Here is a 23,901-nt window from a genome sequence, read left to right as displayed (position 1 = left end):
TGGTTCACGGTCATATTAACGCAAGAACATAGTGACCGTTATTTTGACGCAGTAAGACTCTTGTCTCTCATTACAAACCACAAACCGATCTTGCAAGCTCCGGCCTGGCACGCCGGGTCGGCTCAGTCGGTTCTGGTCTCACTGGCTGTGCACACGCTTTTGTCTGTGTTCCTCACACACAGGGAAGTGGAAAATTGAGACCGGCCCCCGAATAGCTCAAGCCTCAAATTAACATTTGCCCAGTGATCTGGATATTTGGATTGTAATAGAATAATTCCCAATTTGCCCCAATTCTCCACCTCGCCCTGGCCCACGGAGAACATAAAACAAACGGATTTTACGTAGGGGCCTTTATCAGAAGAAAGGGTTCTGGGACGTGATTGTATCTACGTCATAGTTCAGCCCAAGGCAGGGAAGCAGTACCTGCATTTAAATCACTCCTCAGGGTGACGTCTCAGCAGATGAGCTGCGTCCTCCACTCTGGCTCTCCGTGAAATCTCCCAAATGACATGTTGGCATTTTCACGTGGCAGGAAAATAGGAGCTGAAGTCAAGAAAACCGCAACATCTGGAACGGGAGAAAAAGATTTCACTGGAAAGAACTTGACAAACTCTGAAAACAAAGTTCTAGACTTTACTAATTTATTTTGGCTGCAAAGCCGAGCTCAATGCAAAGCTCAAAGAGGATTTGTCCGAGGCTCCTTTCAAAGAAGTAAAAAGCCAACCCGCACTAAAATTAATGCGTCGACTGCATAAACAGTCAAGATAGTTATCTGATACCGAGGGAATAGAGCCACACTAGGCCTTTTTGTTATTTATGGGATTATTATTGGAGGAAACAGAAGCAATTAGATATCCCCCTGCCTTCAGAGCAGGGGAAGGAAAAAAGGTGTCAAACATAGTTTTTCAATTTGGTCTCTTGATCATTTCGTTCTCGCTACATCTTAAAATCCAAATATACATACGCCCCCAGTGCCCCACTCACTGGCCTCTCAGCTGTTCCTCTGACTATTTCTCCTCGATCCTTTGAAAACGCCGTGCATTTTGAATGATGTATGGAAAGACTTAAAAATACCTTAAGAAATGCAAGCTGCATCCTTAAAAACAAAATGCATTTTTAAAAATTGTATGTCTACGTATCTGCGCGTATGTGTTGCAGAAAACAGGAACAGAAGCTTCCAGATCATTTGTACCGTAGAAAACACTTGCCCTTCTTGGGTCTGCCCAGCCTTTGAAGCCATTGTCTGGAAGATTCCCCACAGTGTGAGGCTCTTCAGGAGTCAGGACGTGCGTGTCCCTTGGTGCTGGCGACACACGTCCCAGTCAGGTGTCCGGATGGGCCCGAGGGACGCAGAATCGGGCCCGGCAGGGAGGTCCTCAGCGTGGGGGGCGCAGCCGGGAGTGCGGGTGGGCGGCCAGGGCCCAGGCTGTGACTTCGCCCGCCTGTTTCCCAGGCCGGTTCCCCAGATGCCCCATGGCCTCCCGGGGGCTCCCCAGTTCAGTACATTCTCCTCTGCTCAGATCAAGCACAGAAGGCTTTTGTCGCTTGCTTAGGGTCCAGACGGACACCTTTACAATTCCTTTACTGAGAAGTAACCCCCCAAAATACTTAACACATGATGCTCCAGCCTTTCTTCTGTGGATGATGCTCCATTTGCCAGGTGAGTGCCGAGCTGTTGACAGGCCGTTCCGAGAGCAGCAAGACAGGCTGCCTTGCCCTCGCTGTGCACACAGGGAGCTGGCTCCCCACTTTTTCCAGAGGTGCACGGGCGTACTCGTGACTTTCCTTAGCTTTTAGCTAAGGCGACCGACCGATGGTACGAAAATCTGCAGAGTAAGCCCTAGGGCCCCTGAGGTGTGTGATCTGGATTTCAGTAATCATGTGAATCGTTAGGATTTCTTTTTTTTTTTTTTAAGATTTTTATTTATTTATTCATGAGAAACACAGAGAGAGAGAGAGAGAGAGCACAGCAGAGACACAGGCAGAGGGAGAAGCAGGCTCCGTGCAGGGAGCCCCACGTGGGACTCGATCCCGGGTCTCCAGGATCACGCCCTGGGCCAAAGGCAGGTGCTCAACCGCTGAGCCACCCGGACTGCCCTTGTTAGGATTTCTTTTCTAAGTGCTTGCGAGGTATCAGGGTCTTTACCGAGTGCCCCTCACCCCCCCGAGCTTGGCACCCGTGTTCCTCCTGAAACCCTTACGTGACAGTTACCAGTTCCCTGAATCCTCACAATGTTCCACGGGGTGGACGTTGTCATCACTCCCGTTTCACGGATGAGTAGACCAAGGCTCAGAACTAGCCAATGAGCAGAAAGGGCCAGCCCCAGATCTTACACCCGTGTTGGCTGACCCCAGACGCTTCTGTCCTAGCCGGATCACACCTCTGCCCCGGGCGTGGCTGGTCGGGCCGTGGTCATTCCTACGCTGGCTCGGTCCCGCTGCCCGCGATTGGCTAGTCAGGAGCGGGGTATTTAGGGCAGGCTGCACGGTGCAGGGCACTGTTTCAACGCGAATAGGTGATGAAGGCACGACTCCTTTCATTCCAGGCTCGACCATAAAAGTAATATGCCTTTAGAGAGTGTATGATCGTGTACACAGCATTTTAATACGGATCATCTCACTTAATGTCATGAAGAGACTAGAGAGTAATTACAAGGAATAATGCCAAAATATGCAAAGTAACCCGGGGCTTAGAGAAAAAGTGAAGACGGAGGCGGTGAGGTTAATGAGGGTGAGCTTCTTCTAAGGGCAGATGGGTGTCTAGAAATTTCCTGGAGGTAATCCTGGTGCTCGATGGCGAAGGAGAGGTAGCGGGAGTTTCCCCACTGGCAGGTCTGTATCGAGTTCGGCGGGGAACAGTTTTGAATCTGAGACGACGGTGGCCTTGGCTTTCCCTGGTTCTGTTCAGTTGGCATCACGTGCGAGGACCGGTTCCGCAGGAGCGCGGAGTCGATGCTCCTAACACCCACCCCCTGAATCTACAAAACGGCCCTTATGCGAAGTCCTATTACCGGCTGATGGTGAGCCCACGACGGACACAACGGTGCTGTCCTTGTCCCCAAGGGGTCTTCTGTTGGGGGACAAAGAGATAAGCTTGAAAGAACCGGGGGGAGCCGAGGTACTTGGGCGGTTCTGGCTCCGAAGCAGGCTTCGTGGGGGAAGGGTGATAAAGAACCCTTTCTGGGGCCCAGAGTAACAAGACCTCCTTGGAAGGACACATGTTCTAGCAAACTTGGGGCTCTCAGGTCAGTTATGATAAGGTTTCCTTGGATGTACGTAAACAGAATGTCAGACGAGGTTGAAAATCATTGCCAGAGAGCCTAACGCGTCCATAATTTTAAAAAGTACAATCCGAGTGTAATTGGCTTGCATCAGAATGAAGGAATTTCATCCTCAAACGGAGAAGGCAAAATGCTGGCCTTGTCCTTTGTCTTCCCACCCCCCCCCCCCCCAGATTGCTTTCTTTCCTTCCACACAATTAACCCCGAGGGACTGAGAGCAATCAGGTGGCTGTAAGAGTAACCAGACTTCCCTCCCTCCTCGCCTCAATGAGCTCGTATTTTCTTCATAAATATATTTGAAGGTTAGGCTTTTTTTTTTTTTTTTTTTTGAGATTTGAGCCAAGATGAAAGGACACCAGGGTGGCAGAAGGTGCCTCTGGGGAGGTGGGCAGGTGTTGGCTGCAAAGGGCCGCCCTCCAGAGGGCGACTCGCCGTGCTCTTCTCTTGCCCCGCCAGCGGTCTCCTCCTCCGGTGACCAAGCAGCCAGGAAGCACAGGACCCTTTGGAGGATTGAGCCAGGGGCCAAATCTGAGTATCCCGTTTGAGTTGGACACAGGCTAAGATGCTCTCCGGGGAAACACTTGGCCATAATGATGGTTTTGTCAGGAACTTGCTGGTGCTGGGCGAACCAAATACCGGGACGCTGGCTCTGAAGCCTTGGAGCACCTGGTGGAAGGGGCATCATGCTGAGGCCAAGTCCCTGGTGAGTGGCTCCACGTGGCAAAAGCGTGTCTTTCCCAATCACGGTCTCCCCCTGCAGCTCCGGGCCCCAGAGTTAGCCAACTAGGAGGTGCTGCTCATTAGAGGGAATTGGCTTCGTCCCCCTTGTTACGGTGCCATGTCTGTCCTATGTCCCTTGCAGAGGCAGGCGGGTGAAGGCTCCACATACCTCCCTGTCCAAAGGGGGGACACCCTGGGGAGAAAGTGCTGCCCTGGGGCCCCGGCTCCAGAACACAGAAGGTGGGACACGTGATAACCAGACTCCAGATATTCGGTGAGAAGCAGAAATGAGCTGCTGGTGTTGTCCGTGTCCTCTGGGAGCCTGCTCGATGCAGCCCTGAGAGCTGACTATAAGGCCTGGTCCTAGGTCCACCTAACATCCAACCTGAGGGCCAGTAAGGAGATGCTTCCTCTGTGGCGGCTGCTGCTCTGTGTCCCTGCCCAACCTTTGAGGACCGACCCCTGTCACCCACCACGCTCTGTAAGATTCTTCTCCTCCTCTGAGATCACAGAGCACTTGTCTGATCACTCAGATAACAAGCATCTTGTGTGGCAATATATTGTCTCTCCATCTCCCCAGCCCTTCAAAACCGAAGTCACTTTCTCAGGCACAGCAAGATCTAGCAACGAGGTTACCACAGTTCCATCACTGTGATTTTTGTAATATCCAATTACTGCCCAGAGTATCGATTGGTTGATACTTTTATTTTAGTTTTCTTTACTATAGATTTGTTGTTTTTTTTTAAAGATTTTTTATTTATTAGAGGGAGAGAGTGCACGCACAAACATGAGCAGGGGTAAGGGCAGAGGGAGCGGCAGAGTCCCCACTGAGCAGGGAGCCCAATGTGGGACTTGATGCCAGGATCCCGGGATCATGGCCTGAGCCAGACGCTCAACCACTGAGCCACCCGGTGCCCCATATTTAAATATTTTTTTTAAAAAAGAGAACTTGATATCTCCACTAACAATATTTTCAAAAGTATGCTATTGAAACTTTCTCTAGCACACATTCAAGTAAATTACTGTAAATTATAAATGTTTCTGTTTCATCTAAAACCATCCCCTATAGCGCTGTTACTGTATCATTCCCTTACCCATCCATTTGGTGTTTATTGAATATCTGCTATGTGTAAGGGATGGTTCTAGGTATGGGGGAGTCAAGGATTACAACAGTGAATAAAAGAGATCGAAATCCCAGTTCCCGTTGAGTTCCAGTTGGGGAGAGTGATGGAGAACAAAAGGAATTAAGTAAAAATATATAGTGCGTCGGACAGTGACAAGATTTTGGAGCAGAACAAGGCAAGAGAAGGGGACAGGGAGCACTGGGCTTAGCTGGGGGAAGTGGCTTTGAAATTTTAACTAAGGTGGTCAGATGAGGCCTAGGATTTGAGCAAAGACTTGAAGATAGAGGGGGAAAGCCATTCTAGGAAAGGAGATTTCCAGCAAGTACCCAGAGGTGCTACAATGCTGGGATGTTTGAGAAACAGCAAGGAGACTAGTGCTCTGGCCTTGGAAGCACCAGAGTGGCTAAAGTAGGGCCATAGCCATTTGGCACACACGGGTTCTTACCGTGTCTCTACTATCCTCTTGAGTGTCTTTGGACAAGTTAGTTAATCTCTCAATAATGCAGCATCTTAAATTGGAATAAGAAAGAAAATGCATGTAAAGTGACTAGTTTAGTATCCTCTATGTAGTAGGGGTTTGGTAAATTATGGTTGTTACTGTACACAGTAAGCACTTAATAAACACACAATGACTGATATGGTGGCTATAGTGCTTTGATCTTCAAAATTATCATGACTCTTGCTTTTTATTCAGACTGTAAGAGTTAATGAATAATATGTGTAGCATTGTGCTACACAGATTTCAAGTGAAATATGACTTGGTCTCTGGCTTTCAGAAAACTCTATTCAGTTGGGGAGAAGAAGGAGGAGAAGAAGGAGGAGGAGGAGGAGAAAAGAAGAAGAAGGAGGAGAAGGAGAAGGAGAAGAAAAAGGAGGAGGAGGAGGAGGAGAAGAGGAAGAAGAAGAAGAAGAAGAAGAAGAAGAAGAAGAAGAAGAAGAAGTAGAAGAAAACCATGGAGGAGGAGAAGGAGAAGAAAAAGAAGAAGGAGGAGGAGGAGGAGAAGGGGAAGAAGGAGGAAAGAGGAAGAAGAAAAAGAAGAAGAAGACGACGACAATGATGGAGGAGGAGGAGGAGGAGAAGAAAAATAAGAAGAAGGAGGAGGAGACGAAGGAGGAGGAGGAGAAGGAGAAGAAAAAGGAGGAGGAGGAGGAGGAGAAGGGGAAGGGAAAGAAGAAGAAGACAATGATGGATGAGGAGAAGAAAAATGAGGAGGAGGAGAAGAAAGAGGAGGGGGAAGAGGAGGAAGAGAAGGAGAAGAAAAAGAAGAAGGAGGAGGAGAAGAAGAAAAAGAAGAAGAAGGAGGAGGAGGAGAAGGGGAAGAAGGAGGAAAGGGGAAGAAAGAAGAAGAAGAAGAAGAAGAAGAAGAAGAAGAAGAAGAAGAAGAAGAAGACAACGATGGAGGAGGAGAAGGAGAAGGAGGAGGAGGAAAAGGAGAAGGAGGAGGAGGAGGAAAAGAAAAAGGAGGAGAAGGAAGAGAAGAAGGAGGAGGAAGAGAGGAAGAAAGGATAGATATTAATACTGTTCACAAATTACCCAGTTTTCCTTTCAGGTAAAGGAAGGGGTTTCATTTCCCTGGCCCTTTGGAGTTAGGTGTTCACGTGACTCGCTCTGCCCATGACATGTCCACGCCAGTCATGTGTATGAGGGCCTGGGAGAGGCCTAAAGCACCAGTGCATAATTTGCCCCAAAGTTGAGATGGGGTCTCATCACCCCGGGTCTTCGGGTGATTATAAGAAGCTAAGCTTCCTTACCAACCCATGCTGGACGTGCGGCATGAGCGAGAAATAAACTTGTGTCAACCACTGAGACTGGCAGTCCTTTGTTACTCTAGTTGAAGGTACCCTATCCTGACTGAGACCGTACGTGGATCAATCAGAGATCCCAGTCCAGGGCTGACGCCATTATCACTGTACCAGTGGCAACGTGGTGACATCAGGGTAACACGTGAGGGAGGGTAAGAGTGATGGAAAGGGATACATAGATCCTCACTGTGTCCAGGAAACGTTGAAAAGTGCCAAATATATTGTGGTTTGATGGAAAAATGTTTTTCAACCAACACGTACATTTACTGAACTGCCGTTTATGTTTGATGTTTGACCAACTGAAAGTCTGTGGAAATTTTCCGGATAATTACAAGTGGATCCAAAAACATTTCTATTACTCTAGCATACATCGTTTCTATTTCTTGAGCTTCACCAGCATGCGCCTTCATTGATTTTGTAAATTAGTACTTGTGTCTCCGTTGCAGTCCAAAAAAGGATTAGAGTGGTTTAAGGCTGAAAACACTGATACAGGAAGACTAGAAACTGCGACCTAAGAGAATATAGACATGCTGTGTATTACTAATGGGAAAAAAAAAGGTTTTGAGGTATGTCTGTCTAAAATGGAAAGTTTGTTTGCTTTCAAATGTTTGTGCTAGCCAAATTCAGGATCCAAGGGTCACACTTTCTCAAAATAGGAATTTTTTTAAAAAATTATCTATTTATTTTAGAGACTTGAGGGGCGGTGGCGGGGGGGGGGGGGCAGTGGGACAGAAGAAGGAGAGAGAATCCCAAGCAGACTCCATGCTGGGCATGGAGCCCGACATGGGACTTGATCCCAAGGACCCTGAGATCATGACCTGAACCAAAGCCAAGAGCCAGAAACTTAACTGTCTATGCCACCCAGGCACCCCGATGAATAGGAATTTTAGGAACCATCCATGGACCACGGGTTCATGGCCCAATGAGAATCCATTTGTCCCTCGATTACTGAGCCCTTCATTATCAGTAAATTTTTTGTGTCACTCTAACACTCAATTTAAATGCCCTTCTTTTCCCGACTCAACCTGTCATCACACACTGTGGGAGAGGGACGCAATGTTCCCATTAACCACCCACGGGACTAATGATGTCCCTGTAGAGAATTTTCATTTTGCGGCATTCGTTTCAAACAGGGACATGAAGACACTTTTCTCATGGTGCCTCTATTCTTTCAGACCTGAATAAAACTGCCCAAATCTGTGTTTCCCTAAACACATTGAATAGCTCTTAAAAGAGGAGGTAGGTGGGGATCCCACTTTACAAAGACAAAACAATGTTAAGGCATTTATTTTCAATTTCACCAAAACATAAAACAAAACAAAACAAAACAAAAAAGCAAAACAAAAGCGTAATTCCCTTCAGAAGCCAAACTTGATTTTTTTAAAAAGATTTATTTATTTATTTGAGAGAGAGCGAGCATGAGCAAAACATGAGCGAGAGGAGGGGCAGAGGGAGAAGCAGACTCCCTGCTAAGTAGGGCTGGATCCCAGGACCCCGGGATCACTACCCAAGTTGAAGGCAGTCGATTAACCCATTGGGCCACCCAGGTGCCCCTCTGAACTTGATTTCTGAAAATGTGAAGTTTTTATAGAATGTTACTTTATTTTAAAAAATTAAAAGATTTTATTAATTTGAGAGTATGTGTGCACAAGAGAGAGACAGAGAGAAAGAATAAGCATGGGGAGGGGCAGAGGAAGAGGGAGAAGCAGGCTCCCCACTGAGCAGGGAGCCCGACTGTGGGACTCAATCCCAGGACCCTGGGATCACTACCTGAGTTTAACCCACTGAACCCCCAGGCACCCCTAGAAAGTCACTTTATTTATTTTTTTTAAGATTTTATTTATTTATTCATGAGACACACACACACACACAGAGAGAGAGGGGCAGAGACACAGGCAGAGGGAGAAGCAAGCTCCATACAGGGAGCCTGATGCGGGACTCGATCCCGGGACTCCAGGATCACACACCCTGGGCCAAAGGCAAGTGCTAAACCTCTGAGCCACCCAGGGATCCCCTAGAAAGTCACTTTAAATTCAGCATGGCCAAAATAGTCTAAACATGGTACCAAATTCATCTTAAAGCACATTGCAACCTATTTCCCTATTAACCTTCAGTAATATTCCTATGTTTGTTTGGATTCAGCCAAGTGAGTGTTGATGTCTTTCCTTTTTCAAATAATCTTTTTTTTTTTTTTCCATTGAATTGCCAGCAGGTGAGAGAATCAATCACGGACAGCCTTTTTACATCCTCTCATCTTTCCTCTTTTCACACTGTCCCCATCTGCCATCCTTTAACCTCTCTGAAGCTCCATACCAAAATCTTTTTGATCCTACAGGTGAAATCTGCTTTTGATTATAGGACGCTAGTGGAGAAGATGGCCACGATGAGGTTCCCCAAACTGGAAAAGTCAAGGAAAAGAGGGTGGGGGTGAACCGTGCAGCCTAAATGGGGATTGTCCTCTCCGTGGTGGCCCTACCTGGACGCAGCCCGGCTCGGGGAGCAATCCTGCTATTTCCCCAGAGCGCTTCTGGGCCTGCTGTTCGGACACAGTTGCCCTGCCTTTCCCGGCCAAGGGAGGCTGCTACTGTGCCCGCGGGGCTCCCAGACTCCTCTGCTTCTCTCTACCCACTGGCTCATCTAACCCCTGGGGATCCAGATCTCTCCGCCACGCCTCGGGCTTCTCAGGTGCCACCGACCACAGCCTAGCTTCGGCCTGGGCTCAGCATCGGGGAGAGCAGCCCTGGCCTGTCTGCGTCAACTTGTCTAAGCCTCTTCTGGTATTGGGCACTGCTGCCTCTGGGAAGGGCCCTGGGGGCCCATCGGAGAAGCTGGATGATTCACCCTGAAGTATCAGTGGACTTGGGTGACTCCTCAGGAGGCCTCGGTGCTGGTGGCACAGCAGAGAAGGCAGTGAGAGGACCGGAGGGCCTTGGCTGCAGCGGTGGGCCTCAGACCTGCTCGGCCCCGCTCCTGTCCACCCCGTGCATCGCCTTCAGCTCTCTTTTCTTCCCTCTGGACCATTAAAGAGTCTTCTAGTGGAGTTCCATTGTTCAGAATCATCATGCCCAAGTGGCTACAGAGGAACAAGAAAAAGAGCAAACCAACAAAACAAGTTCCTGTATTTCCTGAAATTTTCCCCCAAGCTTATGAAATGACTGAAATGTGGGAAAAAAAAAATCTATTTGATCTGAAAATCAGAAATGTCTCTGTCATCTTGTATTTTAACATTGAAATTGCTTGGTATGCCCTTCACACCTTTCTTTGTTGTTTGTTGTTTGTTTTGTTTCCGTAGTAGCAAAATCATAGCTCAACCGGGGCCTGGCTCAGCTATGAAACGGCCGAGCACCGTGCTCTTCTGGTGGCCCATGTAGCCATGTGGAGGGCCCAGGTTAACTGAAGTTGGGGAAAATGGAAATGTTGACATTTCTTTAAACAATAAAAATTACAAGTGATTGCCAAAGTGCCATGAGCTGACATTTACGGAGATTGTTCGCCGATTATATATATGAAATATCATAAGTAATTAGCTCGTGGCAATTACCTGCCCCTCATTATTTTGCTTTTAGAATATTTTTAAAGCTTAGGTTACTAAAATTTCAAATAATCCTGGGTTGTGCTGTCATGGGTCTTTATCCAAATGAATCGTGGTCTCTTGTAAACAGTCCTATGATCTGATTTCCATTGGGACAGGAGTTGTAAAAGGCCAGGGATTTTCGATGGATTTACACATATACTGTTTCAGTGAAGTTACCAAGGTTGACTTTACAGCCCTTTTCCTTGGAGTCTCAAATACACTTGCCACCCAGTCTCTTTCTACCACATTCGAGGGAATGGGTGATGAAAGGGGCTCGAGGTGGGGGTGGGAGAGGTCTGCCTCCATGAAATGTCCAACTGGAATTCCTTCTGCAGACGGTGGTCTCAGTTAACTAGCTCGGTGGCATTTATTGCTGGAAAGCTGACTCTGAAAGATACTTCAACATGGAGCCAGGCGTTGGAGGAGTTTTCTTTCGGAAAGCCTCATTCTGCTGATACTTTCATGCGAGGAAGAGATGCCTGGGAGGAAAGCCGGCGACTGGAATTTGGACTTTCCAAGAGGCCACTGGAGGAGATCAGGCTGGATCCTCCGACTTGCTTTCTCCCCACTTCCCGAACACAAGGAGAGGTGGACTGGCTTTCCCAAGATTTGCTCAGCTCAGGCTGGAATCATTACAAACAAATATTAACGGTACTCCATTACTGGCTACGTTTTCAATGAAGTTTAAATAGTCTGAGTTATGATGATTAGCGAGAAATGTATGGATAATAAAGGTAAATGAGATTCATATTTAATCCCCAATTCTGAACGACTGGTTTGATTGTCTCGTTCACTTGGCAAACAATTTCATTCCTAAATGTTATTTAAGCCACAGACAGAATTTCTTTAACATGGCAGAAAGGAAGGGATTAAAATATGAGATAGAGGCAGCACTTACCTTGGACTGATTAATAGACTCAGGCTGGTCCCCTGCTGCCATGCTTAAAAGCATCAAGACCTGCTCTGCAATCCCAGCCTATATATATTGATACTCACTGGGTGCCAGGAAAACCACTCTGATTAGTCATACTAAACCACCACTTAAGTCGTGTGCATGCCGTGGACCTACACTCTCCTTAATCAAGCCATAAATTTGGGGACTCTCCAAAGCAGGACCCCCTCCCCGAAGGAGGGATGGGGGCATTTGGTTCACCGGAGGGGCTCTCTCTCTCTCATCCTTAACTTGCCATTCTCTCCCAAACCCATTGGCTGTCTGGCTCGAATCATAGAGCAATTGGAATAAAAAATCTGTAATTTCATGCATATGGTCTGATGAGGCCAATGACTCGGACTAAATAAATTACCTTTGCGTCGGTAGCAGAAAGGGAGAGGAAGGCTGGGGGCTTCCCCATTTATCTGAAGCTTTCCTTAAGTTCTGTTGAAGTCACAGACTAGTGGGACCACTACTTATTACTCAGAGCCAGAAAGGTTGACCGTGGTTTTCTAGAAAACCGTATGAGTGCTATGAGGTCTAATTCCTATCTTAAGGGAACTTCCAAATAATCTCATTTGTATTTACTGAGGCATAGCCTTCAAAGGGCTATCGGAAGAAAATGCCTTTTGAAAAATTTCCTTGGAGCTTGCCTTTCCATTTAGCCTCTAATCTTTAAAGGAGAACAAGTAAGCGAGCTAGCTTTTTCAACCTCCCCACCCCCTCTCCTGTTTCTTGCCATGAAATTTTCCCATCGAGCGTCTTTCTCTCCCACTTGGCATCTCTGAGAACAAAACATCAACTCTGAGTAACTGTGACGCGCAGAGAGAGCTTTGAACTCGCTCCTAGTATGGGAAACTGGGAGGACTATAAAGTGTTCCCTAACTCCATGGTCGAAAATGACAACATTCTTTAAAACTCCGCATGAAATTCAATCTAATTCTTCCTTTCTCCGATTACAGGATCCTTGGTGTAAAATATTACATTTTTTAGCAACGGTGCAAAGTTAATCTATCATAGTGCACCTCCAGGTGAGATTTATTACAGATTGCTTTCCGAAAATGGTGAGCTCTCTCTCCCTGCATATGTGGGACGTATTCATCTCGTTATTATCCAGTTGAAAAATTCCCAGTGTACGCAACGCCTGAGAAGTACGAGTGGGCAAGCCTACAGAATATGACACTTATGCTAATCTGCGCCCTGCTGTGGAAAAACATACACAAGGATTCCATTACCACATTCATTAGGCTGCCGCACACTCCATCCTGAATAGGGATTATGAACCACAATAGACTGAAAGCGGTGGATTGAGCCCACTTAGCCAAATTGCTCTGACATTGGCCAAATATGTTGGCACCGGGAAGATCATCAGCTCAGACTTTGCAGAGGATGTTACTCGTTGAGAGTTTGTCCTTCCCTGTGACTGTCACATCACTCAGCCCATGGCGTATGTCGTTAGCTCAGATGGTGAAAGCTGGCGCCCACAATGTATTTATGATTGGAATCTGGAAGGACTGTTTGCAAGGTGCTACCCAGCTCTTTTCATGCACCTGTTGTGCGGTGCCTCTGACCCTCCCCATCCACACTTCTTTCCTGATTACATTCAGAGAATGAGTTGTGTGGTGATAAAATTGTAGAGCTGGAAGAGAAATTAGAATCAGACGAAAATGCCAGTTTGGCACTCAGCTTGCCTGCGTCTCCTCTCTGGTTTCCTGGGCTACTGGATGGACTTGCCACCTATCAGCCTGACCTTTTTATTTTATTTATTTATTTTATTTTAATTCTTTTTGCGGGGGCAGGAATATTTGCCACTGGTGTTGCTAAAAATATTTTAAATAATGTCCGAAGCAATAAAGAAAGGAAGACAAGCTGCTGCTCAGGAGATGTTCGGGAATCTGGCTACGCAGGCAGAGGGGAAGGGGGTGAATCACGCCCGTGGATACCACCTAGAAGACGGTAGTAAAAACCCCCTGTGTGAAACGGGTTGTCAGCCCGAGGTTCTAGGAAACCGTGGTCTAGGCTTTTCCTCTTCGGTTCGGGAGTTCAGCAGGAAGTTGTGAGTTGTTATACCCAACACTTTGATTTACATCATTGATGCGTCTCTGAAAAGCTGCAGATAAATCAAATTTTGTTTTTGCAAACTGAATCTCAGACATGCTCCAGGGAGCTTCTTTGGGCCGAAGTAACCCTGCACTTGGTCCTGACGTGTGTGTAAAAGTGAAGGACAGGATCTCACGCTTGAAAGGCAAATAATAACTGTGGAGTTTATCATCTGTCTGTTAGGTTCACCTTATTGGGCTAAGAGTGGAGTTCCAGGAAGAATAAAATAGGAATGAGGCGGACACTTGAACAGAGGATTGTTGAACTGACATGACCACAGCTTTCTATTTTTTCCCCTCTTGAGAAAATGGAAATGTCAGAGAATCGCAAGCCTCATTTTTCTTTGCATGCTGAGGTTGCGTCATGTGTTTTGGGAAGGCATAACTAACCTCTGGAGTTTTCCAAACACAGACCCCATCAATACTGGCTTATGATGCCCATAAATCCGGGGCAGGGAACACGGAAGGCACCCGGGCGCCCTGCCTGCTTCCGCAGCGGGAAGATGCTCTCGGAGAGGCTCTGGATTTTTCTCCCCCACGTCATGCTCCTCAGCCCCACTTCTCGGGACCATCGTCTCCGGGCAGTCCCGCCCTGGGCCTGCCAGCTCCCGGAGACACCAGGACGCATCAAACAGGTTGAGGAGGCCCTGTTTTCTTGCCAGGGGAACACGGCCCTTTGCACCGCGATTGTAATACAATCTTTCCTCTCTGGGGCTGCGAATGCTACAGTGCAAAACCGTGTTTGAAAACCTCTTTTATCATTCATCGTCTCCAGACTGAAATCATTTTTGACAACCTCTGCAGAAAACAAGCAGCTTTCTGGCTACTGGCGAGTCGATTAAAGGGAGGAAACACATGTTCACTGTCAGACGAAGCCCCTGGAGAAAGCACTGACAACCTTTTAACCCCCTTTCCCAGGGAAAGGGCCCAAATGTTTCTCTGGAACAAAATCACCACATTGTCTTATGCATCTTTTCATTTCATGTGTCTTTTCATTTCTTCCTTAGGCAAGACACGTAAAAATAATAATCCTCGGCACCTCCGTTTTTATTTTGGATGTTAACAGATCTGTTTTACACCCTACTCGGGAAGACGGGGAAGACAGTATCATTAATGAATGTCTTTTATGAACTAAGCCTTCCTTTTTTTTTTGGCCCTCTGACCACAGTTTAAAATACCAACACACCAATGAGTTCACTCACCTCATATAGTGATTCCCCAAACCCAGCCAAGAAGCCACAGGAGTGAAATCGTCTGAACAGTAGGAAGGCCCGACTAGCTGACATTACTAACAAGCTGAGCGGCAAGACTGGGCTGTGGGAACTTCGGCGCCTCTCAAGATCCCGAGCCCAACGTTACTTATGCATATGTTGTCAAGCAGACACATTTCCACAGTACGGAACGAGGAGCAAGGGCGGGAGAGGGAAGGTTCTACACACAACGGAACGAGAACGTCAGGTGTGTGGGCTTGCTTCGTAGGAAAAAAAGAAAGGTAATAACTTTTAAAACGCCAGCTGTAATCATCACAATTACAGAACCATCTAGCTCTCAGTTCCTTAACCTATAACCTCAGTATGTTTTACCTCAGTATTGCTGGCCCAAGTGGTTTGGTCTATTATGAGAAAATGATCCTCCTCACCCCCTCCCTCCTCAAGACTGCATATTTGCTTTTAAGACCCAAAAGGCAGGGTGGGAGATGGGGGTGGAGGGACGAGCTTTAAAGTTATTGTCTGTCTGGCTGGGAGAGGTGGCCTTGTGTGGACTGCCTAGAGCAGAGGAGATCTCAAATGAAAAGAGGCGAGAGGAACAGCTCCACCCACGTGAACTGGTACGTGGCAGCTTGTGTTCCCCATATTCTACTGGTGCTCTTTGGTTTTTTGTTTGTTTTTTATTGCTTATAAGTTGATTTTTATTTTTTTTATTAAAGTGAAATTTGCATAACATTAATGTTCTGTTTATTTTTATTTATTTTTAAAATTGACGTTTTAGGGTGAAGAATTAACAGTGTTGCGTAACCACCACCTCTATCTGGTTCCAAAACATTGTCATTACCCCAAAATAAAACTTTGTACCCATTTAGCAGTTAATCCTCATTTCCTCTTCTCCCCAGCCTTTGGCAATCACCAATCCACTATTTCTATGGATATTTCATGTATATAAAATCATACAAAGGCTAAAAAAATTAAAAATAAATAAATAAATAAATAAATATCTATGTATATTTCTGGATATTTCATGTATATAAAATCATACAAAGGCTAAAAAAATTAAAAATAAATAAATAAATAAATAAATAAATAAATAAATAAAATCATACAAGAGTGCCTGGGTGGCTCAGTCAGTTGAGCATCCCATTCTTGATTTTGGCTCAGATCATGATCTTGGGGGCCTGGGATCCAGCCCCGAGTCAGGCTCTGCTCTCAGCGGGGAGGAGGAGTCTGCTTGAGATTCTCCCTCTCGCTCTGCTCTTCCCTCTGCACAGCGCTCTCTCTCTCTCTCTCTCTCTCTCAAATCAATAAATCAATCTTTAAAAATAAATAAATAAAATCATACATCATGTAACAACAGTCTGTGCCTGGCTTTTAAAATTTACTATAATGGTTTTTGAGGTTCATCCACCTTGTAGCTTGTATCAGTGCTTCATTTCTTTTTATAGCTGAATTAATATTCCATTGTATGTATATACCCATAATCCATTTATCCCTTCATCTTTTAGGAACATTTGAGTTGGCAATTGTTGGCTGCTATGAAAATTCACGTACAAGTATTTGTTTGAGAACAAATTGAAAACAGGCGTATTCAGTTCTTTGGGTGACACACCTAAGTGTATGTAGAATTGCTATGCCAATATGGTAATTCCATGTTTTCTTTCTGATGAACTGCCCACCTGTTTTCCACAACAGCTGAACCATTTTACATTCCCACCAGCAATGCACAATTTCCCTATATTCTCACCAACACTTATTTTTTTCTTTTCTCTTTCTTTATTACAGGTATCCTAGAGGGTGTGAATCTCACAGGGTTTTGACTTGCATTTTCCTAATGACTAATGATGTTGAGCATCTTTTCATATGTGTTGGCCATTGGTATATCTTCTTTACAGAAAGGTTCCAGTGCTTTGCCTATTTTTGAATAGAGTTGTTTGTCTTTTTTATTGTTGAGTTGTAAGAGTTATATGTACTTACATATTCTGGATATTAGACCCTTATCAGATACTTGATTTGTCTATATTTTCTTGCATACTGTGGTTTTCTTTCCACTTTCTTGATAGTCTTTTGATGCACAACATTCTTAATTTTAAGTAAGTCCAATTTATTTATTTTTGCTACCACTTTGGAAAAGTCATATTTAAGGATCCACTGACATACCCAAGGTCATGAAAATTTACTTCTATGATTTCTTCTAAGGATTTGACAGTGTTTAGCTCTTCTATTTAGATCTTTGATCCCTTTTGAGTTGAATTTTGTGTATGATCTGACAAATCAGGGGTCCACCTTTATCTTATTGCATGTGGATATCTAGCTGTCTCAACATTTGTAGCTGAAAAATATATTTCCCTATTAAATGGTTTGGCACTTTTGTTGAAAAATCAACTGGCCACAGACATACAGCCTCAATTCTATTCCATCAGTCTATATCTCTATCCTTATGCCAGTGCCACACTTTTTTGACCACCATCACTTTGTGATAGGTTTTGAATTGGGGAAATAGGAGTCCTCAAACTCCTACTCACTCCCTTGATGAGCCCACCATAATGAGCCTATAATTCAGGCCCAGACCTTTTACTGTTTTTCTACTTCCCGGCAGGGTCTTTAGACCTAAAACTTGGACATATCTCCAAATATGTTGCCTTTATTATATCATTTAAAAAATGTCCTTGGCCCTTTAAATTTTACAACCAGCCAAAACTTCCTCATTAGAGATATTTTTCTGTTCTAATTCTAAAGTGATATTTGTCAAGGAGTAGCTTTAAAGCAGTTGACTTTCTGTTATTTGAAAAATATACACCCTGATCTTTTTCTATCACTACATTCAGGTTGCTTTCCTGAATAGCTTCAAAGAAACACTAGAGCCTGCAAAAATATTGATGGCTGTTTGGAGAATGAACTATGTTGTAATATTTTTACCATATTACTATTTTCCACTCTCCCTACTGTCAGACAAATTGGGTAAATCTCAGTTTCTATGCTGAGCTCAATAAAAACTTCACACCAAATCCTGTAGGAAATGTGACATACATACGCTTCTGTGTTCTGGGTTTCCAAGTGACTTTGCATGGACATACCTGAAGCGGATCTTGTTTTTGTTTCTGTCAGGTCATTTGTGTCTCCAGGCTTCCCATATTCCCACCTAGAGAGGCAATGAGGACCAACATTTCATCTCTCATATGTTGATGATGTATGAAATTACTCATAAAGGGTAAAGCATCTTCCATAGTAAAAAAAAAAATCAGCCTTAAAATACAAGTATAAAACACTACCTGAGTGAAGTAGTGTGTTGGCTTTCAGAGAAAAAAAGAATACCTTAGACCACCACACAGAATATTCCAGGAGGAATATTTTATAGGAGGGAGTAACATTACATCATCCAATCCTTAGTTTTATTTGTGAAAAGGGGCCCAGAGAACTGGTCTATCCTGTGCCCTTCCATAACTGCTGTTATCTGGTTAGCAGACAACGTTCTCAATGAGAGACAGATCAAACACAAAGATAAGTTCAGAGGGGGCACTGAAGAATTCAAATCCCTACAGGTAGTTCAAATCCCTGCAGAGGGATGGCTGATTTAAACCCTAGTAGAAGTTTGCCTGGGAACAGCTGTGCATGGTGAAGGGGGGACTCCCCAGCTGTGAGCACAGGGTCAGCACATGGGAGGATTTGGACCCAGTTTCCAAACTCGGTGATTTTGAGTGAGGGACAGGTGGCTGACGCTTCTTTTGATTCTTTTCAGAAACACCATCTCAGGGAGTAAAAGTTTGATAAGGTGGCAAACGTTGGAAGGAAAACTAAAGTGATAAGGAAGGCCTTCCTAATGGCACGCTTGGTCTTCTGCTGAACTTGTTTCTTCTCCCTAGCTTCTTAAAATATAAAATGTCATTTTTATGCTAGTATAACAATGGCCATTTGTTAAGTACTTACTCTGTGCTTAAAATTGTGATTGGAAAAACAAAACAAAACAAAAACAAAAACAAAAATAAAAATAAAAAAATAAAATTGTGATTGGCTCTTTATAACTATTATAAAAAACTATGATGGTATATTAATGCCCATCCTACAGCTGAGAAAACTAAGGCACAAAAGGTTAAGACTGTTGCTTGAGAAAGCACAGCTGAAACATGGCAGAGCCATTTGTGGACTAATATAAGACATGTTCATGGTAGAAAAAAATGGAAAGCAGAGAAAAAATATAAAGATGAAAATAAAAATCAACTACAATCCCACCATCCTTAGATAACCCAGATTATCTCCTTCGACCAAGGTACACATGCTTTGAGCTCCAAAAGGTCTAAGTGGCAGCAAGCCATTGCATGTGGCGGTCCCACTGTAATGCCTGTGAGTCTGTGTTGTTTGGTTCCTTTTTGACCCTTCTCATCTTTTTCTGTTCCCCAAATTTCTTTCTTCCTTCTGCATTTCCTACCCCTCACTCGCAGTTGTGCTTCTCTGTGTCTTGCCTCTTTAAAGCGGAACGTGGAAGGAGGGTTTCCAGTGGGTGGCAGGAGAGGCGTTCGCTCCTTCCCTCCAGAGTGCCCCAGAGCTCTCCAACAACCCCAGCCACAGTCCCCGTGCTCCCCGCCTGGGCTCGTCTCTCCGCAAAGGACGTGGAGGCTGCACGAGCTGCACTGACAGGGCTGTGCATGCATGTTTACGAGCAACAGGCGGTGGAAGTAAACACAGCCAAACCATCTTTCATCCATAGCACATATTATTGATTTTTCTCTAATTAAAACAGTCACAACAGTCATTGTTGTCATGCCTACGTTTCTCATCTTTTATATTTTAAATAGGAACCAGCTTGCTTGGTAAAAACCCAGCAATTCTCTTTCTTTCATCCATCTCCCTTCCTCCCAGGCGAAGGCCACCTCCTCTTAAAGGGTCTTTTTGGGTCTTTAGTACTTTTATGATATGAAGAGCTCCACTCTTGTCAATCCCCATTAAATCTTTAGGCCGTAGGCTTCCTCAACAAAGCAAAGGGTGAACTGTGGGCCCTGGCACGGAAGCCCCTTCCCAGTCACCGGAACTGGGCGCTCGAGGCATCTGTTTCTGTGATTCCTCCTGGTTGACTGTCATTCGTGTTAACAGCTGGACTTGCAATCTAGGAGATTTCTTCATCAGCAGGACTGCCACAGGCTTTGCCCCATCATCCCCCTGTCCTCTGGTGGCTCAAAGAGAGCCAGAGGCAATGAGGGAGGATGGGCAGGGGAGCAGTTGGTCTCCAGCTCCTTTGGGGGAATAAATGGCCCTGGGTGGGGACTCCGGAAAGGCATGTGACCTCAGATCTTTATAGGAGACTGGAAATGATGGACATCTGGAGCTCTGGGTCGGGCACCAAAGACAAGAATGTTAAAAAGAAACGAATTTCCTGTTTGATGCATAAACAAATAGGGAGAGTCCCTGAGGAATGGATTTATCTGCTTGTAAAGGCTTCTTGGTGGTTTGGCAGAGTGGAGAGCACACCAGGAGCAGAGCACCACCCTCCCTGCATCTGCCACTGACTTTGTGGCCTTAGACAGATACTGAACACTTATGGTTTTCCGTTTTCTGCTCTGTGAGAGAACAAGATGCACCTGTGGGCAGTTCCCAGTATTCCATGGAGTACTTAGACGATGGAGGAAAGGAAGCAAGGAGACAGAGGGTCCTGGATCCTATAATCCGCAACCTTTTTATGTATAATTTCTAGGCCAGGGCTATGTACTGGTGAATAAGGGAGATAACATCCAAATTTAAGGAGTTTACAGCCTAGTGACGGAGATACACAATAGACAGATAAATATGTCCTGTGATGTCAGGAAGTAGTAAGTGATACGCAGAAAGAGAGAACTGTTTTAAGACTGGTTGTCCCTAAGAGCTGGGTATTTGGAGCTATCTCTGGGGGATGCAGAGCTCACAGTAAGTCCTATTACATGTCCTCTATTTTCATACTAGCACCCGGCATTCTTACACATTAAAGACAGACTTGAGAGCAAAACTGCAGCGTATGAAGATCACACGCAGGATGGTCACATATAATTAGAGGAGGGGACCTGGCCCATCCGCTTTGCCTTGGGGATCAGAGGAAAAGGAGAGAGAATGATCTCAGGCGGAATGTACAAGAGCTTCGGGTGTCAGCATATAGATGGCTCTCCTTTTTATTAAGGACTGTCTTTCCGAGCCACGGCCTCATATGGGGTCCCTAGGCAACTGCCCATATTCTACGACTGTCTATCATGAAAGGATTATATAAACAGAGTTTAATAAGCTCAGATCAAATCCATGAATTTGAGTAGAAATATTCAGGAGACAAACTACGTTGAAGACTGAAAGTGACTTTAATCCCTTCCAATCTTCATTTCTCAGCTGACGACCCCGAAGATGCAGAGTTGGAGGAGCAAAGCCACGACCGTAGAGTTGCGTGGCCATGTCAGAGCTGGGCCACTCCGGGCCTGGGCTGCTGAGATTATCCACACCGCTTGGCTATGGTCCTGGCTACTGGCTTACAAACCCGTTACACAAATACTTAGAATCAAAGTGTTTTCCTCGGTGACTGGTCTGCTTAATTATCCAACAAAAATCAGTGACTGTTCACCCAGGCTTGGATCTCTAATACTCTCTTAATTTAATTCTCTTCTGGTTATTCTCATCTGGACTGTTTGTTCCTCTTTACGATAGAATCTAAATTATACATTCAGACCCATCTCATGAGTCGGACTGGGATCTGAGGCATCGAAGAATGACTTGGCACTCACCTGGTAAAACTGGACTACAAAGATTATCCATTTAAACAATGCAGATTTAAAAAATGCCTCTGGATGAATCACCCACAGCAGATAGCCATGATTTCAACTCTTCAGTTTATGGAGTCGAACCTTTTAAATATGCAAAACAAGCCCTGTTGAGCTAATCTGTGCTTGGAAGTTTCCCAATTCTCTCTCCAACTGAAAAGGAGGGATATGGATCTGCAGGAGGAAGTGAAGACCTACTGTAAGAGATTACACGGACTGCTGGGTTTAAATTCAGAAAACAATCCCTTCTGTGTTGATGGTGCTTTATGCTTTAGAAATACTGTATGGTCTCTTCAGTCTTCAGAAGACCGTAAGGATATTTCTACGGTATAAGCAGTACGCAGAAATGCAAGAAATGTGATCATATATGCAAGAGACACAAGAGACTGAAGCCTACAAATATAAGATTTTTACTTTTGGAAATGACCTCATAACCTGTTTAATTAAACCATTCCAACCTCAGCAGTAACCGTGCTTGTTTTACGGTATCTTTGAGAGCTGTAGATCCCTCATTTGTACATGAGTGTCTTCAAGATGGTTGTTCAGGATCCCACAAAGCTGTTTATTTCATTTAAAAAATTGTTCAAGTTGTTAGATTAAAAAAATTGAGTTCAAATGCACCCCTTTATGGCTTTTATCCATTGGTCCTGACTCAGAGATCGGGTGTTATGCACGGTAATAATACTAGCCACCGCACAGGAAGTGTTTTCGGTGTGTCAAGTCTTGCAAGCATTACTTCCAGTCTTTGGGACCTCTTTCAAGACAAAGATTATCTTCCAGTTTAAAAAAAAAAAAAAAACAAAGAAACAAATAACTGGAGAGAAAATTAAGTGTGAAAAGACCCAGGATTAGCTAGCATCTGAACTGAGGTCTGTTTTCCTCTGCTAGAACACATTACCCAAATTAAGTCTAGTATTTGAAGATAATTTGGGAAATCCTGTCAACATCTCTGTCCCAAGTTGGACAAACTACCCCTTTGGTATACATTTTTGGTGGGTAATCAGAAAAATGCACACATGTGCGTAGCTCTAAAATACGCACCTTAGTTCATGTCTGCGTATTCTAGGTTAATAGCCCATGACTATCCCTCCAATCATTCTTCACCAATGTGAGTTGCTGTCATGGTCAATGGTGCTCCAGAGCTGTCCTACTTTGTCACTGTCCCTCATTTCACGTGGCACCCAGAACCGAGCACATTGCACGTCAGCCCACTGGATGGGAAAGAATTCCGAATCAGCACAACCACTCCTGCTGTTCCACACCCTGCTCTCATGAGCTCACCAATGCTAAATGGCTTGAGCAAGGTCATCTGCAATTCATGGTTCCTGTGAGACTCAGCCTTTGATATCAGTTCTAGGGCTTTTCCCTCTAAGGAGACAAAGTTCACACCTGGCTAATAAGGTTCCTTCTCAAGTCACACCCAGAGTTGTGCAGACATTTTTTTTTTGAACACAGTAGAAACTGTTTTGCTTTATATGCTTCCCTGGTACTGCAGGAGACAGAAGCCTATAGTAAACAAGCCCCCATGGGATCTCTGGCTAGCAAGGAGGTCCACATGCTTATGGAAGCATGTTTCCACTTAGTCTCACCACTTTCGTTCTCTCAAGAAAGACCTTGTCGGTCTCTGTACTTTTTCACATCACGTACAGGAGAGCCAGGCTTAAGAGAGTAGGGGTAGACTTAACAGACAGTAATACCTCCCCACACAACTTACCTGTTTTTTGATTTCCATAAAATGAATCCAAAATTTTGCAATAAATTCTGAAGGCTGGGATCCTATCTCTCTTGTGTGGCCAAATTTTCTCGGGTTGGCTAGAGTCTTAACTTGAGATGGATCCCACTGAGATGGTTTTGCTCAGCTCTGTGCTGCTTACCTGTATAGGGGAAAAGAAAGGATCAGTAAGGAGATGGAGGCCATGGGTGATACACAGAGACAACAGCGCCGTTGGTCTCATGCAAGAGTTCAGTTGAGGCAGATGTCACTTCCTCTTCCTTGAAACTCCCTTCGGGGACACCTGGGTGGCTCAGCGGTTGGCACAGGGCGTGATCCCAGATCAGGTGATCGAGTCCTACATCAGGCTCCCTGTGAGGAGCCTGCTTTTCTCTCTGCCTGTGTCTCTGACTCTCTTTCTTGCTCTCAAATAAATAAATCTTAAAAAAAAAAAAAACTCTCTTTGCTTGGCTCTCAATAAAACACTCTTGATTTTCCCTCTATTTCACTGGATTTCCTTTCTTGCTTTCCATAATTAGTTTCTCCTGTTACTCCCAACCTTTCCCTGTTTGGAGTGCCCCAGGGTTTAGTCCTTGGTCCTCTCCTCTCCTCTTCTCTTCTCTCTCTCTCTCTCTCTCTCTCTCTCTCTCTCCTTACTCCCTTGGGAATTTCTTCCAGTCTCA

At 45.0% G+C, this 23,901-nt stretch overlaps 1 long non-coding RNA gene across 1 annotated transcript; it reads right to left on the bottom strand.

The window, feature by feature from the left end:
- Nucleotides 1–239: 239 nt before the first annotated feature.
- Nucleotides 240–23,362, bottom strand: LOC140642331 (uncharacterized). Its single transcript, XR_012038808.1, has 3 exons — nucleotides 23,222–23,362; nucleotides 17,818–17,882; nucleotides 240–567 (listed from the first exon to the last, which is right to left on the bottom strand). It is a non-coding gene; the product is annotated as an uncharacterized lncRNA (long non-coding RNA).
- Between the last annotated feature and the right edge of the window lie 539 nt (nucleotides 23,363–23,901).

The sequence above is a fragment of the Canis lupus genome, chromosome 11 (genome assembly GCF_048164855.1).
Source record: "Canis lupus baileyi chromosome 11, mCanLup2.hap1, whole genome shotgun sequence".
NCBI lineage: Eukaryota > Metazoa > Chordata > Mammalia > Carnivora > Canidae > Canis > Canis lupus.
This window is presented reverse-complemented; position numbering and strand designations above follow the sequence as displayed.